This window comes from Bufo bufo, chromosome 6, assembly GCF_905171765.1.
Source record: "Bufo bufo chromosome 6, aBufBuf1.1, whole genome shotgun sequence".
Classification (NCBI taxonomy): domain Eukaryota; kingdom Metazoa; phylum Chordata; class Amphibia; order Anura; family Bufonidae; genus Bufo; species Bufo bufo.
This window is the reverse complement of record NC_053394.1, coordinates 323,803,585-323,818,213: the sequence shown is the minus strand read 5'-3', so window position 1 is coordinate 323,818,213 and position 14,629 is coordinate 323,803,585. Positions and strand designations below refer to the sequence as shown.

The 14,629-nt window shown below is 42.6% G+C and overlaps 1 protein-coding gene across 1 annotated transcript in view; it reads left to right on the top strand.

Annotated features, from left to right (window-relative positions):
* The window catches only part of DUSP3 (dual specificity phosphatase 3), a 134,504-nt gene that overhangs the window by 101,398 nt on the left and 18,477 nt on the right, over nucleotides 1–14,629 (top strand). The gene's annotated exons all lie outside the window — the stretch shown is intronic.

Below are 14,629 nucleotides of genomic sequence, written 5' to 3'. Positions count from 1 at the left end.
TATACCTATCCATATACACATGTCCGACATGGTTTTTGTGATGTCCATTGCCTAATCAGTGTGGCTTCATGGTTACAATTTGGGCCATTTGACTTTTTAGATTTATTATTAAAAGTTATATTTTACTACTGCCCTTTTAGATTTTTGTTTTTCGCATAGGGTGGTAGCCTTGTAGGACTATATCTCTGACCTATGAGCAGTAACAGCTCCTGTGGTGGCTGTATTGATTTTTTGTATATGATGCAGTCCAACACGTCAGTAATTTAATTAAGTTTAATATGTTGTTAAAATAAAATTATTTTAAGTTTGTAGTTAGGCTACTTTCACACTCGAGTCTAGTGCGGATCCGTTCAGATAATACAACTGTCTGCATCCGTTCAGAACGGATCCGTTTGTATTATCTTTTAACATAGCCATGACAGATTTGTCTTGAACACTATTGAAAGTCAATGGAGCACAGATCCGTTTGGCTCAATTTCGTCAGACGGACACCAAAACGCTGCAAGCAGCGTTTTGGTGTCCGCCTCTAAAACTGTATGTAGTCGGAACGGCGGCAAACTGATGCATTTTGAGCGGATCCTTTTCATTCAGAATGCATTAGGTCAAAACTCATCCGTTTTGGACCGCTTGTGAGATCCCTGAACGGATCTCACAAACGGAAAGCCAAAACGCCAGTGTGAAAGTAGCCTTACTAAGCTGTTGTAAATATTGTCAGCGGCTAATTGATCCTTCTATCTTCCTAAAAGCTAAAATACCTTTGATGATGTCTCCGAAACGCCCCATTTTCCACCCATAACCCCAGCCCACTCCGACCACAACCCCGCCCATCGTGATGTCATCGAAGGTCCCGCAAGGCAGCAGTCCCTTTGTTAGTGGATTTGCGATCTTTGAAATTTGCTTTTAATTATATACAATCGTGTTTAATAAATCGAAGGCGTACGTGATTTAAGCAAAAATATATCAACAGAATATAAAGTTATCTAGCTAATCTATCTATCCAGCATCTATCTATCTATTAGCTAAAGGACCTTTTGATGAGTCCCTTTCCCCTGCCCATAAACGCCCCAAGCCTCCCACAAACCCACACAGCCCCGCCCAAAGATGATGTCACCACCTACCAAATTTAGAAGCCAACAATTGTTATACATGTGTTACGAGACATAGTCAGCCTAATGTACGAGCAGCTGTGACAATAGTAAAACATGCCCCGGTCACGTCCTAATATCTTTGAAAACAAAATGATATTAAGGCTCTATCAATCTCTTTATCAGGCTATTATAATTCTATTAGAAAAAACAATAAAGACCAAAGGTGGCCAATTGGTAAAAAATGGAAAACAGTGTCCACCCAATACAACCAAAAGGACACCCGTAGTTGTAACTCGGTACTAGTAGCTCCAGAGTAAAACAAGCGAAAAAACAAAAAAACTGAGCTCATGGTACCGTATGTAAAAATATAATTTTATTGTAACATGATTAAAATATAAAGCAATAAGTGATATGCCGTTAAAAAGTGAATGGAAGCAGAAAAAGAACGCCACCCTGGGATAGCACACATGTCAAATGTAAAAGATAATGATCAATGGAATTAATTATATACGGTAAAATGACCAGCCATTGACCAAAAAATGCAGCATGAGTAACAGTTGAGTCAGCAATCAAAAGAAAACCTACACGGCAAAAAATGGAACAGGGTTTGCATGCGAGTGCAGCATAAGCAAAATAGGAGCAAACCTCAATAATGACTAGGTGTGAAATAACCTGAATCAAATGCCGTATAGGTAAAAAAGGAAAGCAAAGACTCACCATAAAAGACCGTGTGCTATGTCACCCAGGATGGCGCTACCCCAACGCGCGTTTCGGCGTGCCTTCGTCCGGGGGTAACGCCGTCACTGTGAATCATCTATTTACAGGTTCTCTCCACCAATCAGATGTTGATTATACGTACTTGTCCTCAGCTGTGCATGTATACCGCGCCCAGCCACCTCCCGGCCGTCCCGGCCAGCGTCCCGCCTACACGCCCACATCACGTGGCGAAGTCACATGATCGGACGATAGCGGCGTAAGGACCTGATGAAAGCAAAAGGGTGCAGCTGGACCAATATGGATGAAAGCCAATCCAACAGATACAGGACAAAAAAAGGATGGGCAGCACTCCAACAACACAATGTAACTCCAAGTCAATCACACTTCTGTGAAATCAAACTGTCCACTTAGGAAGCAACACTGAGTGACAATCAATTTCACATGCTGTTGTGCAAATGGAATAGACAACAGGTGGAAATTATAGGCAATTAGCAAGACACCCCCAATAAAGGAGTGGTTTTGCAGGTGGTGACCACAGATTACTTCTCCGTTCCTATGCTTCCTGGCTGATGTTTTGGTCACTTTTGAATGCTGGCGGTGCTTTCACTCTAGTGGTAGCATGAGACGGAGTCTACAACCCACACAAGTGGCTCAGGTAGTGCAGCTTATCCAGGATGGCACATCAATGCGAGCTGTGGCAAGAAGGTTTGCTGTGTCTGTCAGCAGAGTGTCCAGAGCATGGAGGCGCTACCAGGAGACAGGCCAGTACATCAGGAGACGTGGAGGAGGCCGTAGGAGGGCAACAACCCAGCAGCAGGACCGCTACCTCTGCCTTTGTGCAAGGAGGAACAGGAGGAGCACTGCCAGAGCCCTGCAAAATGACCTCCAGCAGGCCACAAATGTGCATGTGTCTGCTCAAACGGTCAGAAACAGACTCCATGAGGGTGATATGAGGGCCCGACGTCCACAGGTGGGGGTTGTGCTTACAGCCCAACACCGTGCAGGACGTTTGGCATTTGCCAGAGAACACCAAGATTGGCAAATTCGCCACTGGCGCCCTGTGCTCTTCACAGATGAAAGCAGGTTCACACTGAGCACATGTGACAGACGTGACAGAGTCTGGAGACGCCGTGGAGAACATTCTGCTGCCTGCAACATTCTCCAGCATGAGGTTTGGCATTGGGTCAGTAATGGTGTGGGGTGGCATTTCTTTGGAGGGCCGCACAGCCCTCCATGTGCTCGCCAGAGGTAGCCTGACTGCCATTAGGTACCGAGATGAGATCCTCAGACCCCTTGTGAGACCATATGCTGGTGCGGTTGGCCCTGGGTTCCTCCTAATGCAAGACAATGCTAGACCTCATGTGGCTGAAGTGTGTCAGCAGTTCCTGCAAGACGAAGGCATTGATGCTATGGACTGGTCCGCCCGTTCCCCAGACCTGAATCCAATTGAGCACATCTGGGCATCATGTCTTGCTCTATCCACCAACGTCACGTTGCACCACAGACTGTCCAGGAGTTGGCAGATGCTTTAGTCCAGGTCTGGGAGGAGATCCCTCAGGAGACCGTCCGCCACCTCATCAGGAGCATGCACAGGCGTTGTAGGGAGGTCATGCAGGCACGTGGAGGCCACACACACTACTGAGCCTCATTTTGACTTGTTTTAAAAGGACATTACATCAAAGTTGGATCAGCCTGTAGTGTGTTTTTCCACTTTAATTTTGAGTGTGACTCCAAATCCAGACCTCCATGGGTTGAAAAATTTGATATCCATTTTTTTATATTTGTGTGATTTTGTTGTCAGCACATTCAACTATGTAAAGAACAAAGTATTTCAGAAGAATATTTAATTAATTCAGATCTAGGATATGTTATTTTTGTGTTCCCTTTATTTTTTTGAGCAGTGTACTTTATTTACCCAAGCAGGCTTGAGAAAGGCTCCTGTATAGAGCCGAAACATTGCATGTCCTGCTTGGGTAAATTACGTATTTTTGTATTTTTTACTTCTTGGAGTGCTGCCCATCCTTTTTTTGTCATATATATATATATATATATATATATCATATCTATCTTTCTATCTATCTCATATCTATCTTTCTATCTATAGTTTTATCTCTCTCTATATCTATCTTTCTATCTATCTAACATTTTATCTATTTTTCTATCTAACTATCCATCAATCTATCTATCTGTACATCACATATCTATTTATCTAACCATCTATTTATCCATATATCTGTTTATCTATTTATCAAGCTATCTATATATCTTCTAATATATATCTAGCTACCTATCTTTCTATCTAGCTATCTATCTATAACATGGCTAACTATCAAATATCTATCTATTTATCTTTCTATCTATAACATCTATTTATCTTTCTATCTAAATGCCTATCTTTCCACAATCTATCTATCTATCTATCTATCTATCTATCTATCTATCTATCTATCTATCTATTTATCTATTTTCTAGCAGGTTTCTTTGAGGTACCCAGCTTTCCCGAAGCTATTAAATACCATCAAGCTAATAAAAGCCTATGAAGCTATTAGCTATTAATAAAAGCGCATGAATCGCACAAACCTCTTAGAATCTTTAAAATATCTATCTATTTATCTTTCTTCTAATAAGCCAGCTGGCAATAATTTTGTACAAACACCTGCCAAATTTAGAAGTCCACAAAGTATAGTCAGCCTAATGCACGAGCAGCACCAATTTTTACAGTCTTTTCTTATTCCAAATTTTCGTTGAATAAGGTTCAACGCCTCCATAAGAACCGATAGCTTTTGTCGTCTAGTACTGTTTTTCTCAATATTTCGGATATGTAAAACAAATACATACAATTACATTTTTACATACATGCAAAGTAAAAGTTACAACGTGAACCAAGACGTCTGTAACAAAGTTATGTAAAACATTATCAGACATTACATACAAATGCATTTTTATATACAGGCAAAGTAAAATCTACAACGTTAACCAAACTTTCTGTAACAAAGATATGTTAAAGGGGTTCTACAGTTATTTTGAACTGATGATCTATCCTCTGGATAGATCATCATCATCTGATCGGCGGGGGTCCGACACCCGGGACCCCCGCCGATCAGCTGTTTGAAAAGGCCCAGCATCGCGGTCTTCTCGCTGTTTACCGCAGGCCCAGTGACGTCACGACTAGCATCAACTGGCCTGGGTGGGGCTAAGCTCTGTTCACTTGAATGGAGCTTAGCCCCGCCCAGGCCAGTGATACTAGTCGTGACGTCACTGGGCCTGCGGTAAACAGCGAGAGCCGCTGCCTTCTCAAACAGCTCATCGGCGGGGGTCCCGGGTGTCGGACCCCCGCTGATCAGATGCTGATGATCTATCCAGAGGATAGATCATCAGTTTAAAATAACTGCAGAACCCTTTTAAACAACAAAAAATGTAGGCCGTTTTTCTTTTGACAATAAATACACCGCTAATTTGTTAGAGGTCTTATTATCTCTCATGAAGTGCCTTTTTTTACTGAATACTTGTATTCCTCATGAAATAACAAGGCTGTTTCCTTTTTTTTCTTAGAACTCTATATTGTTCCTATGTTATTTCTTCCTAGAAATTAAGATATAAATGAATAACTGACACATGGATAGTTATGTGAGCGGTTTGTCCCTACAATTACATATTTATAAATAACTAGATATTCTGCCTGTTGCAATAACTGGCGCTAGAATTGGCCGGCGCGCAGAGCAATCAACCCCCCCACACTCTGGCCTATCAACGATGCCCCACACGCTGTCCGCTCAACACCGCCCGCACCGTCCATGGAATGTGGTGCGATGATTGCTCTGCACGCCGGCCAGTTCTAGTGCTGGCCAATTCTAGGTAGATATATAGATGGATTGATGGAAAGATAGATAGAAAGATAAATTGTTTAATAGATAGATAAATAGATAAATTGTTAGATGTATAGATAGACAGAAAGATCGTGGAAAGATAGGCATTTAGATAGAAAGATAAATAGATATGTTATAAATAGAAAGATAGATATTTGATAGTTAGCCATGTTATAGATAGATAGAAAGATAGATAGCTAGATAGATATTAGAAGATAGATAGATGGAAAGATAAGTCGTTAGATAGATATTAGAAGCTTGATAAATAGATATGCGTATACATAGATAAATAGATATATGGACAAATAGATGGATAGATAAATATATATGTGATAGATAAATAGATAGATATTAGAAGCTTGATAAATAGATATATGGACAAATAGATGGTTAGATAAATAGATATATGATAGATTGATAGATAATAGTTAAATAGATATGTGATAGATAAATAGATACATAGACAGATACATAGATAGATAGTTAGATAGATAAATAGATAAAATGTTAGATAGTTAGGTATGAGATAGAAAGATAGAAAGATAGATATGTGATAGATAGATAGATAGATAGATAGATAGATAGATAGATAGATGAGAGATAGATAGATAAATATATGATATAGAAAGATAGATAGATAGATAGATCTATAGAAAGATAGAGCCTTAATATCATTTTGTTTTTAAAGATATTAGGACGTGACCGGGGCATGTTTTACTATTGTCACAGCTGCTCGTACATTAGGCTGACTATGTCTCGTAACACATGTATAACAATTGTTGGCTTCTAAATTTGGTAGGTGGTGACATCATCTTTGGGCGGGGCTGTGTGGGTTTGTGGGAGGCTTGGGGCGTTTATGGGCAGGGGAAAGGGACTCATCAAAGGTCCTTTAGCTAATAGATAGATAGATGCTGGATAGATAGATTAGCTAGATAACTTCATATTCTGTTGATATATTTTTGCTTAAATCACGTACGCCTTCGATTTATTAAACACGATCGTATATAATTAAGAGCGGATTTCGAAGATCGCAGGTCCACTAACAAAGGGACTGCTGCCTTGCGGGACCTTCGATGACATCACGATGGGCACTGCCAATATTTATAATAGCTTAGGCCTCTTTCACACTTGCGTTGTTGGGATCCGGCATGCACTTCCGTTGCCGGAGGTGCCTGCCGGATCCGTAACAACGCAAGTGTACTGAAAGCATTTGAAGACGGAACAGTCTTCCAAATGCTTTCAGTGTTACTATGGCACCCAGGACGCTATTAAAGTCCTGGTTGCCATAGTAGGAGCGGGGAGCAGGGGAGCGGTATACTTACAGTCCGTGCGGCTCCCCGGGCGCTCCAGAATGACGTCAGAGCGCCCCATGCGCATGGATGACGTGATCCATGTGATCACGTGATCCATGCGCTTGGGGCGCCCTGACGTCACTCTGGAGCGCCCGGGGAGCCGCACGGACGGTAAGTATGCTGCTCCCCTGCTCCCCGCTACACTTACCATGGCTGTCAGGACTTTAGCGTCCCGGCAGCCATGGTAACTATTCAGAAAAAGCTAAACGTCGGGTCCGGCAATGCGCCGAAACGACGTTTAGCTTAAGGCCGGATCCGGATCAATGCCTTTCAATGGGCATTGATCCCGGATCCGGCCTTGCGGCAAGTCTTCAGGATTTTTGGCCGGAGCAAAAAGCGCAGCATGCTGCGGTATTTTCTCCGGCCAAAAAACGTTCCGTACCGGAACTGAAGACATCCTGATGCATCCTGAACGGATTACTCTCCATTCAGAATGCATTAGGATAATCCTGATCAGTATTCTTCCGGCATAGAGTCCCGACGACGGAACTCTATGCCGGAAGACAATAACGCAAGTGTGAAAGAGCCCTTAGTAAGAGGTTAATACAAGCTTAATATCATTTTATTTTGTAAACATATTAAACTTAATTGAATTACTGATGCTTTATCAGATCTAAAAGAATAAAGGGGATTTGAATGGTCGGCATTTTAGGCGCGGTTTGGGCGGGATTGTGGGTGGGGTTATGGGTGGAGTGAGCGGGGTTATAGGCGGAAAAGGGGCGTGATCACCTGTCACTTTGAGTTTGACGAGAACAGTCTCCCTATATTACTACTACCCTAATTGAATCTACTTGATATGGCGTAAGAATGCTCAGTATTGTATCCCATCCTTTACCATTATAGACCTTCCTGTCCGGGTTGAGTTTATCCGCGATATTACAGTTTCTCTCAATGGCTCAACTTGGCTAGCCTGTTCCTGTCCTTGTTAACTGTGAGCTTTCATTTATCACTTCTTTTGGCTACTATTCCACTGGATGAAGGCTTAAATCTCCCCCATCTGCCCATCCATCTGTACATGTTTATATTGTGCTATTGGGATAAAAGTGAATACGTATTGCCAGCACTATGTGTTACGTGATGAAAGGACAGCTAAGTGCCATATCTCAGTCTGATGGCTGATGAAAAATGGGAGGGAGGAACAGTGTAGTGCCGTCAGCGCCAGATGTTTAGTGCATAAATCACCGAATCATATTCACAATTACTTGCCTAGTAGCGGGGAATATTTGTCTAAATGGATGTCTAAATGATAAACAGGGCTTGCTCCCATGTCGCGGTCAAGACTCACATAGCAGCCGAGGTGCAGCTGAGTACCCCATGGACGTGCACGTTTTTTTCAGAGATTTGCAGATACCACATGGATATTATCAATTAACCATTCATTTTTTATTAGTTATTTTAAAAATTGTGCAGATTTACATATCTGCATGTTTTTCCTCCCGTTTATCAGTCGTTTGATGGCCTATTTACGAGACCATATCTTTAAGGCTACTTTCACATTCGTGTTTGGTGCGGATCCGTCATGGATCTGCACCAACGGATCCGCACCGATAATACAACCGCATGCATCCGTTCAGAACGGATCCGTTTGTATTATCTTTAACATAGCCAAAACGGATCCGTCTTGAACTCCATTAAAAGTCAGTGGGGGGTGGATCCGTTTTCATTGACTTACATTGTGTGTCAGGATGGATTCGTTTGCCTCCGCAAGGTCAGGCGGACACCAAAACACTGCAAGCAGCGTTTTGGTGTCCACCTCCAGAGCGGAATGGAGGCGGAACGGAGGAAAACTGATGTATTCTGAGCGGATCCTTTTCCATTCAGAATGCATTAGGGCAAAACTGATCCGTTTTGGACCGCTTGTGAGAGCCCTGAACGGTTCTCACAAACGGAAACCAACACGTTAGTGTGAAAGTAGCCTAAGGAGCTTCTACACCTGATTTGTATTGCATTGTCGCATTTTGCTTGTTTTTGGCCTTCAGACCACCGTGGGAGCCAGCACTGACTATAGCCGGGTTCCTGCTGTCACGGCCGAATCAGAGATAATGCCTATGCTGGTCATTTAACTCCCTAGATCAGGGTTTCTCAACTCTGTTCCTCGGGACCCACCTACCGGTCAGGATTTGAGAATATCCCACAGAATGAATACCTGTGGTAAGTCCTGATGCATTCACACTAATTATATCACCTGCTCAATACTAAGGAAATCCTGAAAACATGACCGGTAGGTGGGTCCCGAGGTCCGGAGTTAAGAAACCCTGCCCTAGATGGAGCGGTCAATAGTGACGGCGGCATGTAGACAGTTACACAGAGTTATGTGTACCCAAAATGGTACCAGTAAAATCTACATCTTTTTCCACAAAAAAAAAAACAAGCCCATATACGGCTGCATCGGTAGAAAAATGAGCACGGTCTGACTCTTAGAATGTGACTGCATTAAAAAAATAAAACTTCTTTTTGCATGAGACGTGTTACTATTGAGCAAAAGTAGTGAAAAGCAATACGATACCAAATATGTAGAGTTTTACATCATACTGACCCGTACATAAAAGTAACTTTCTAGTAATACTACATAAATTTAAAGTACAAAACACAATGGAGGAATAGCTTATATCTTGTTACTGCATGCCAAAAAAAAACAATAAAGGTTACTCGATAAGTTGTATGTACCCAAAAATGGTCCCACATAAAAAACAAGCCCTCATACAGGGACATCAACAGAACAAAATAATTGAGAAAAATCGTGCCCTCAAATTGAAAGTAATCAAGATTACATTTTTTTTGCATAATCGCCCAGAAGCCTGATGGGGGGGATGGGGGGGGAGGAAGTGACCACCCTGAGCACAAATTAGGCTCAGAAGCTAAAGAAGTTGTCTGCATTTTCCAGGTCCTATATCCATTACCCCATTGTTCTTACTGTTCAGGCTCGGGTGCTGTTCAGGCGCTGTGGGTAGCATTCTGCTTTCAATTATTCTGTTTTTGAGATAAAAAACGGATCTGATTGTAACCTTTCCATAAGATGACTTCCTGGGGTAAATATTCCTGAGCAGAAATGCGTTACCCATAAAGAGAGGCTGCCTCATTATGCTGCGTTGGCATATTGGAGATTGCAGCGGGGTGCTGGGTCATTTGCAGAGGAGGCACACTTTAGCGCATTTGCATGATGTTACGCGTCTCTCTTCCTCTCTCTGCCTTTGACTCTTGTTAGAATCCCATTATAGAGCGGAGTCTTCAGTTTGAAGCTGATTTCCAGTGTAGCTCAGCTCCATTTCATTGTGAGAAGCATCTCAGAAATGGTGTAATTTTCCCGTTTGAACATCAGCTGCATATAAATGATAGCACAGCGTTCTGGGATAGATACACTCTAATGCTTGGTTGTAATAGTTTCACTTGTGAATTATCTACTGTGAAAGAAGCTGTACAAACATAATGAATAGAAACACAAAAATAATCAATATACAAACATACATCTACAGAAAAGATTGTTAGTGCCATGTATGGCTGATAGTTCCAGATCAAAAATACTATATTACAGCAATTACCTGTCCAGAAAAGTCAGTCCGTGGCAAAAAATCATAATAGTAACAAACTTTATTAAATATCAATTAAGAACATGGACGTTTAAAGGATAACTGTCATATTTTTATTTTATTTGCTAGTTTATTAGAGCTAGGCATGTATACCTGAGTTAATCTGTCAATGATTGCCAAAAGATCTGTAATTACCTTATAATAACAGCTTTCATTAATGTCTCCTCTCCCTTCCACTGCTCCCGTAAAAGACCGTTGCTAAGGCTCATCTGTCTCCGGCTAGGAAGACAGAGGGGCGGTCCTTCACACTGCATGCCTGCATTAGGCTTCAGAGTGAGGAGGCGTGTCTTTTAGTAATCAATCCGATTGGCTGGCAGGAAGCTGCTGGCTCAGCAAGTTTGTATGTGAAGTGATGGAAAGCAGTTTGGGCCTCAGAGAACTGGCAGAGGAGCCATCTTGAGAAGGTCCTCATATTGTAAATGTTTAAAAAGCCGTAACTAAGGGAAAAACTCAAGGAAAACTGTGGTATGTGAAGAAACTAAAGATTGCTTTATGCATAATGCTGCTGCAGCAGTAACATATGCATAATGATCAGTACAAAGAAACAGGAAGAAACAGGAAAAGGGAGTCAACTGGAAAACAGTAACCGCTAACTTCACTCATAAGTGGTGGTGCAAGCCAAAGGGACAGGCAGGGGTGCACCTAGCCTTTCTGCTGCCTGAAGCGCCCCCATGCCAATTTCTTAGCCTAACCCCTTCCCTTCAGCCCTACTGTTAAAGTTATACTTGAAAAACATTACATACAGCTCTACAAAACATACAGGGTAATACAGTACCACATACCTCTTACATCCAGTGATGTCTCCTTTGATGTAGATGTTCTCTTTCTTTATCTTCTCCATTTAGACCAGATCGCCATGATTACTTCTTTCAGACTTCTCTTGTCTCTGTGGAGTTTGACAACTATTTTTCCATCCACCTCCCCACTTTCTGAACACCCCATTCTACCACCTCTATTACTATGCCTACTGTGCTTCCCAAAATTATACTGCAGAAACAGATAAACCCCCTGAAAATACTGTTACCACACAGATAGTTCCTCATTAAAAATTATTGGCACACAGCGCCCTAAAAAATAACTGTGCCCAGCATATAGTGTCCCTGAAGCTTATAGTGCAGTAAACATAGTGCCCTCCAAAAATAATTGTGCTAAGGGCTCTTTCACACCTGCGTTCTTGTCTTCCGGCATAGAGTTCCGTCGTCGGGGCTCTATGCCGGAAGAATCCTGATCAGGATTATCCCCATGCATTCTGAATGGAGAGTAATCCGTTCAGGATGCATCAGGATGTCTTCAGTTCCGGAACGGAACGTTTTTTGGCCGGAGAAAATACCGCAGCATGCTGCGCTTTTTGCTCCGGCCAAAAATCCGGAACACTTGCCGCAAGGCCGGATCCGGAATTAATGCCCATTGAAAGGCATTGATCCGGATCCGGCCTTAAGCTAAACGTCGTTTCGGCGCATTGCCGGAGCCGACATTTAGCTTTTTCAGAGTGGTTACCATGGCTGCCGGGACGCTAAAGTCCTGGCAGCCATGGTAAAGTGTAGCGGGGAGCGGGGGAGCAGTATACTTACAGTCCGTGCGGCTCCCGGGGCGCTCCAGAGTGACGTCAGGGCGCCCCAAGCGCATGGATCATGTGATCACATGGATCACGTCATCCATGCGCATGGGGCGCTCTGACGTCATTCTGGAGCGCCCCGGGAGCCGCACGGACTGTAAGTATACCGCTCCCCCGCTCCCCGCTCCTACTATGGCAACCAGGACTTTAATAGCGTCCTGGGTGCCATAGTAACACTGAACGCATTTGGAAGACGGTTCCGTCTTCAAATGCTTTCAGTACACTTGCGTTTTTCCGGATCCGGCGTGTAATTCCGGCAAGTGGAGTACACGCCGGATCCGGACAACGCAAGTGTGAAAGAGGCCTAAGCTGATACTGTGCCAGGGTGCCGCCCAATTTAACAGTCCTCCCAAAAGTCCCAACAATAGTAATAATTCTCTGCCAGAGTGCAGTGCCAGTGTTACAGTGCACCAAATAGTAATACTGTCCCTCATTTTGCCCTAGTAGTAATAATTCCCCCTATAATGTGTGCTTGTACAAAAATTACCCCCTTATAATGTGTGGCAGTACAAAAATGACCCCTTATAATGTTTGCCAGTAAAATAATCCCCCCTTGCAATGCGTGCCAGTACAGAAATGCTCCCTTATGACGTGTGCCAGTACAAAAAAAAAACTTTTGTACCCCCATATAGAAGAAATGTCCCCATAGTGGCCACCTTAGAATGTGTGCCAGTACAAAAATGCTCCCTTACAATGTGTTCAAAGTACAAAAAACGACCCACTTTTAGTGACCCCAGTACAACGAATGTCCCCATAGAGGCCCTGTTATAATGTGTGCCAGTACAAAAATCCTCCTTTTTACACCCACAATGTCCCCATAGCACTTTCTCTAATTACAAAGTAATGACCTCCACCCCATTGTGGCCGAATACCATAATGCCAAATAAAAATAATAAACTCAAATACTTTCCTCCATTCTGGTGTCAGCGATGCAGTGCAAGACATGGACCTCTTCTAGTCTGTGCCCTGAGCTCTATGCAGCCCGTCTCGGGCAGCGCGATAATAACGACATTAGCCTCTGATAGGCTACAGGAACTAGGACTAAAGTCTATTAGAGAAAACGGTGGGCCAGGGAGACATCGCTCCTGTGCCCACTTGCAGCGATGCAGTTGAATATGTAGAGATGAGTGTTGAAATGAAATGAAAGCGCTCATTGCCCATGGCCCTTCCGCTGCCTCTCCCTTGCTCCTACCAGGTGCTGCCTTAGGCGACCGCCTCACCTGGCCTCATGGATGGTGCACCCCTCGGGACAGGGTAGCATGTTTAGGTATTGGTAACACAAGCCTGTAGTTTATGAAGGCATGATGCTATATGAATGACTGATTTGATGCTCAAAATCAGCAATTGCCCATTTAACTATGTACTTCCAGGGTGACATTAGTATATGCACGTATTCAGCGTGTGCTCTACATTTTTCTGGAAGAGTAAAAAAGTACTCCATATTTTTGAGGTGTACGAAAAAGGACACTGGGTGGCTGTTTTTTTCCCTGGCCATAACTTTGTCAGCGTTGCCATATAAGGGTTTGTTGTATGCGGGGTGTAGAAGGTAGTGACACCATTTTAGGGTACATATATAACTTATAAACTTTTATTACCTTTTTTTGTTTAATAATGGGGGGGGGGGGGGAATATTTTTTTTTGCACTTTGAATTTACGATACTCATCATGTGGCATTTCTAGTGTGCTACTGTTATTTTCAGGGTCAGTAGGATTATGGCAGTACCACATATGAATAGTTTTAGTGTTTTTTACTGCATTCTAAGAGTCAGAACTCTTTTTTATGCTACTGTAGCTGTATGATGGCTAGTGTTTTGTGGACCGAGATGTAGTCTTCATTGATGATCTTTTTGGTGGTACATGGGACTGATTGACAGTTATTTTTGTGGTAGAGGAGTGAATAGGAAAAAAACAATTCTGTATTTTTTGCATTTTTTTACGTTGTTCATGGGCCAGTTTAAATTTTTACACAGGTTGCGTCAAGCAGGGTGTGATTATCATATATACTGTATGTGCGCATGTGTGTTTTTTACACTTTTACTAATGAAAACTACATTTTATGAAAAAGTAGTTTTATTTTTTTATTTCAATTCATTAACTAATATATATATATATATATATATATATATATACCGGTATATATAATTTTTTATTTTTTTTTCATGTACTGGTATACCTTGTGTACCAATGCGTTATAACTAGAGTTGAGCGAACACCTGGATGTTCGGGTTCGAGAAGTTCGGCCGAACTTCCCGGAAATGTTCGGGTTCGGGATCCGAACCCGAACCGAACTTCGTCCCGAACCCGAACCCCATTGAAGTCAATGGGGACCCGAACTTTTGGGCACTAAAAAGGCTGTAAAACAGCCCAGGAAAGAGCTAGAGGGCTGCAAAAGGCAGCAACATGT